General features: G+C 55.0%; 1 non-coding gene across 1 annotated transcript; it reads left to right on the forward strand.

Annotated features, from left to right (window-relative positions):
- The first annotated feature begins 3930 nt into the window (after nucleotides 1-3930).
- Nucleotides 3931-4002, forward strand: trnad-guc. Its single transcript has one exon. It is a non-coding gene; the product is annotated as a tRNA-Asp (tRNA).
- Nucleotides 4003-5503: the final 1501 nt, after the last annotated feature.

Genomic DNA, 5503 nt, shown 5'->3' on the forward strand with positions numbered 1-5503 from the left:
TAAACAACTGCTGAGTGTCTATGGGATCAAGTTGCATAATCATCTCGGGCCTAAAACTCCCGCAACTGGCTCCTGGCTGCTGAGCCTGCATGTGCCGACTCTGCAGCTAATCCAGCGTGCAGCAGCTCGGCTGGTCTTCAGCCTACCCCAAGTTCTGCCGCACTACCGCGCCTCCTGCACCCTGCACTGGCCAAAGGAGAGCAGTGTCAATCGGGCCTCATCGCCAAAAAGGGTCATATCGAAGAAGAGTGAGGGCTTGAAGTCAACGCCCTGCGCTACGCTGCGTGACAAAATGACGGGCAGAGTCTGCCCGACACACGTGCCAAGGTCAGCGTTGGCGCCGTCCTCGTAGTATAGTGGACAGTAGCAAACTACAGCATTAGGCTGTCTTTAAACAACTGCTGAGTGTCTATGGGATCAAGTGCATAATCATCTCGGGCCTAAACTCCCGCAACTGGCTCCTGGCTGCTGAGCCTGCATGTGCCGACCTCTGCAGCTAATCCAGCGTGCAGCAGCTCGGCTGGTCTTCAGCCTACCCAAGTTCTGCCGCACTACACCGCTCCTCTGCACCCTGCATGGCCAAAGGAGAGCAGTGTCAATCGGGCCTCATCGCCAAAAAGGGTCATATCGAAGAAGAGTGAGGGCTTGAAGTCAACGCCCTGCGCTACGCTGCGTGACAAAATGACGGGCAGAGTCTGCGACACAGTGCCAAGGTCAGCGTTGGCGCCGTCCTCGTTAGTATAGTGGACAGTAGCAAACTACAGCATAGGCTGTCTTAAACAACTGCTGAGTGTCTATGGGATCAAGTGCAATCATCTCGGGCCTAAACCCCGCAACTGGCTCCTGGCTGCTGAGCCTCCGTGCCGACCTCTGCAGCTAATCCAGCGTGCAGCAGCTGCGGCTGGTCTTCAGCCTACCAAGTTCTGCCGCACTACACCGCCTCTGCAACCCTGCACTGGCCAAAGGAGAGCAGTGTCAATCGGGCCTCATCGCCAAAAAGGGTCATATCGAAGAAGAGTGAGGGCTTGAAGTCAACGCCTGCGCTACGCTGCGTGACAAATGACGGGCAGTCTGCCGACACACGTGCCAAGGTCAGCGTGGGCGCCGTCCTCGTTAGTATAGTGGACAGTATCTCCGCCTGTCACGCGGAAGACCGGGGTTCGATTCCCGACGGGGAGACTGGACTTTTCTACCAGCTGCTGATTATTCACCAAGAAAGACCAAAAGAATAACAGCAGCATCGAGCGTGACGCCGCTGTCCGACCGAGGCGAGGATATGCTTAGCTTCCCCATTAACAAAAGACAATAAGCCAAGCAGAAAAAGGCAATAGCAACACTGACTGTATGAGTCAATTTCTCAGTTCCTGTCGTCGCCTTATTAGCAAGTCGTGTTGTATTGTGTACCCGGAGCTATACATTGTGCGGCTGTCAAAAAATCTGAGTGAGTACAGTTGCTTTTTATAGCGCGTTTACAGGACAACTGGAGAGAATCTGCAATTGGCTACACGCATCCTACACCCAGGGCATGGTCAAAGCCTACACCCCGCCTGCTACTGCCAATCGGCTTGATACTCCCTCACTCCAAAGGGTCCCAGCTACCCCTCGACAAAATCGCGACTGTTTGCGGTCCTGGTCCAGTAGCAAACTACAGCATTAGGCTGTCTTTAAACAACTGCTGAGTGTCTATGGGATCAAGTTGCATAATCATCTCGGGCCTAAACTCCCGCAACTGGCTCCTGGCTGCTGAGCCTGCATGTGCCGACCTCTGCAGCTAATCCAGCGTGCAGCAGCTCGGCTGGTCTTCAGCCTACCCAAGTTCTGCCGACTACACCGCTCCTGCACCTGCATGGCCAAAGGAGAGCAGTGTCAATCGGGCCTCAGCGCCAAAAAGGGTCATATCGAAGAAGAAGTGAGGGCTTGAAGTCAACGCCCTGCGCTACGCTGCGTGACAAAATGACGGGCAGAGTCTGCCGAACACGTGCCAAGGTCAGCTTGGCGCCGTCCTCGTAGTATAGTGGACAGTAGCAAACTACAGCATTAGGCTGTCTTTAAACAACTGCTGAGTGTCTATGGGATCAAGTTGCATAATCATCTCGGGCCTAAACTCCCGCAACTGGCTCTGGCTGCTGAGCTGCATGTGCCGACCTCTGCAGCTAATCCAGGGCAGCAGCTCGGTGGTCTTCAGCCTACCAAGTTCTGCCGCACTACACCGCTCCTCTGCACCCTGCACTGGCCAAAGGAGAGCAGTGTCAATCGGGCCTCATCGCCAAAAAGGGTCATATCGAAGAAGAGTGAGGGCTTGAAGTCAACGCCCTGCGCTACGCTGCGTGACAAAATGACGGGGAGAGTCTGCCCGACACACGTGCCAAGGTCAGCGTTGGCGCCGTCCTCGTTAGTATAGTGGACAGTAGCAAACTACAGCATTAGGCTGTCTTAAACAACTGCTGAGTGTCTATGGGATCAAGTTGCAATCATCTCGGGCCTAAACCCGCAACTGGCCTGGCTGCTGAGCCTGCATGTGCCGACCTCTGCAGCTAATCCAGCGTGCAGCAGCTCGGCGTCTTCAGCCTACCCAAGTTCTGCCGCACTACACCGCTCCTTGCACCCTGCACTGGCCAAAGGAGAGCAGTGTCAATCGGGCCTCATCGCCAAAAAGGGTCATATCGAAGAAGAGTGAGGGCTTGAAGTCAACGCCCTGCGCTACGCTGCGTGACAAATGACGGGCAGAGTCTGCCGACACACGTGCCAAGGTCAGCGTTGGCGCCGTCCTCGTTAGTATAGTGGACAGTAGCAAACTACAGCATTAGGCTGTCTTTAAACAACTGCTGAGGTCTATGGGATCAAGTTGCAAATCATCTCGGGCCTAAACTCCCGCAACTGGCTCCTGGCTGCTGAGCCTGCATGTGCCGACCTCTGCAGCTAATCCAGCGTGCAGCAGCTCGGCTGGTCTTCAGCCTACCCAAGTTCTGCCGCACTACACCGCTCCTCTGCACCCTGCACTGGCCAAAGGAGAGCAGTGTCAATCGGGCCTCATCGCCAAAAAGGGTATATCGAAGAAGAGTGAGGGCTTGAAGTCAACGCCCTGCGCTACGCTGCGTGACAAAATGACGGGCAGAGTCGCCCGACACACGTGCCAAGGTCAGCGTTGGCGCCGTCCTCGTTAGTATAGTGGACAGTAGCAAACTACAGCATTAGGCTGCTTTAAACAACTGCTGAGTGTCTATGGGATCAAGTTGCATAATCATCTCGGGCCTAAACTCCCGCAACTGGCTCCTGGCTGCTGAGCCTGCATGTGCCGACCTCTGCAGCTAATCCAGCGTGCAGCAGCTCGGCTGGTCTTCAGCCTACCCAAGTTCTGCCGCACTACACCGCTCCTCTGCACCCTGCACTGGCCAAAGGAGAGCAGTGTCAATCGGGCCTCATCGCCAAAAAGGGTCATATCGAAGAAGAGTGAGGGCTTGAAGTCAACGCCCTGCGCTACGCTGCGTGACAAAATGACGGGCAGAGTCTGCCGACACACGTGCCAAGGTCAGCGTTGGCGCCGTCCTCGTTAGTATAGTGGACAGTAGCAAACTACAGCATTAGGCTGTCTTTAAACAACTGCTGAGTGTCTATGGGATCAAGTTGCATAATCATCTCGGGCCTAAACTCCCGCAACTGGCTCCTGGCTGCTGAGCCTGCATGTGCCGACCTCTGCAGCAATCCAGCGTGCAGCAGCTCGGCTGGTCTTCAGCCTACCCAAGTTCTGCCGCACTACCGCTCCTCTGCACCTGCACTGGCCAAAGGAGAGCAGTGTCAATCGGGCCTCATCGCCAAAAAGGGTCATATCGAAGAAGAGTGAGGGCTTGAAGTCAACGCCCTGCGCTACGCTGCGTGACAAATGACGGGCAGAGTCTGCCCGAACACGTGCCAAGGTCAGCGTGGGCGCCGTCCTCGTTAGTATAGTGGACAGTATCTCCGCCTGTCACGCGGAAGACCGGGGTTCGATTCCCCGACGGGGAGACTGGACTTTTCTACCAGCTGCTGATTATTCACCAAGAAAGACCAAAAGAATAACAGCAGCATCGAGCGTGACGCCGCTGTCCGACCGAGGCGAGGATAGCTTAGCTTCCCCATTAACAAAAGACAATAAGCCAAGCAGAAAAAGGCAATAGCAACACTTGACTGTATGAGTCAATTTCTCAGTTCCTGTCTGTCGCCTTTATTAGCAAGTCGTGTTGTATTGTGTACCCCGGAGCTATACATTGGCGGCTGTCAAAAATCTGAGTGAGTACAGTTTGCTTTTTATAGCGCGTTTACAGGACAACTTGGAGAGAATCTGCAATTGGCTCACACGCATCCTACCCCCGGGCATGGTCAAAGCCTAACCCAGCCTGCTACTGCCAATCGGCTTGATACTCCCTCACTCCAAAGGTGTCCCAGCTACCCCTCGACAAAATCGCGACTGTTTGCGGTCCTGGCTCCAGTAGCAAACTACAGCATTAGGCTGTCTTTAAACAACTGCTGAGTGTCTATGGGATCAAGTTGCATAATCATCTCGGGCCTAAACTCCCGCAACTGGCTCCTGGCTGCTGAGCCTGCATGTGCCGACCTCTGCAGCTAATCCAGCGTGCAGCAGCTCGGCTGGTCTTCAGCCTACCAAGTTCTGCCGCACTACACCGCTCCTCTGCACCCTGCACTGGCCAAAGGAGAGCAGTGTCAATCGGGCCTCATCGCCAAAAAGGGTCATATCGAAGAAGAGTGAGGGCTTGAAGTCAACGCCCTGCGCTACGCTGCGTGACAAAATGACGGGCAGAGTCTGCCCGACACACGTGCCAAGGTCAGCGTTGGCGCGTCCTCGTTAGTATAGTGGACAGTAGCAAACTACAGCATTAGGCTGTCTTTAAACAACTGCTGAGTGTCTATGGGATCAAGTTGCATAATCATCTCGGGCCTAAACTCCCGCAACTGGCTCCTGGCTGCTGAGCCTGCATGTGCCGACCTCTGCAGCTAATCCAGCGTGCAGCAGCTCGGCTGGTCTTCAGCCTACCCAAGTTCTGCCGCACTACACCGCTCCTCTGCACCCTGCACTGGCCAAAGGAGAGCAGTGTCAATCGGGCCTCATCGCCAAAAGGGTCATATCGAAGAAGAGTGAGGGCTTGAAGTCAACGCCCTGCGCTACGCTGCGTGACAAAATGACGGGCAGAGTCTGCCGAACACGTGCCAAGGCAGCGTTGGCGCCGTCCTCGTTAGTATAGTGGACAGTAGCAAACTACAGCATTAGGCTGTCTTTAAACAACTGCTGAGTGTCTATGGGATCAAGTTGCATAATCTCGGGCCTAAACTCCGCAACTGGCTCCTGGCTGCTGAGCCCATGTGCCGACTCTGCAGCTAATCCAGCGTGCAGCAGCTCGGTGGTCTTCAGCCTACCAAGTTCTGCCGCACTACACCGCTCCTCTGCACCCTGCACTGGCCAAAGGAGAGCAGTGTCAATCGGGCCTCATCGCCAAAAAGGGTCATATCG

This window comes from Micropterus salmoides, unplaced genomic scaffold, assembly GCF_014851395.1.
Source record: "Micropterus salmoides isolate LMB-PRFRI ecotype aquatic unplaced genomic scaffold, ASM1485139v1 Ms_hic_scaffold_4650, whole genome shotgun sequence".
In the NCBI taxonomy this organism is placed as follows: Eukaryota; Metazoa; Chordata; class Actinopteri; order Centrarchiformes; family Centrarchidae; genus Micropterus; species Micropterus salmoides.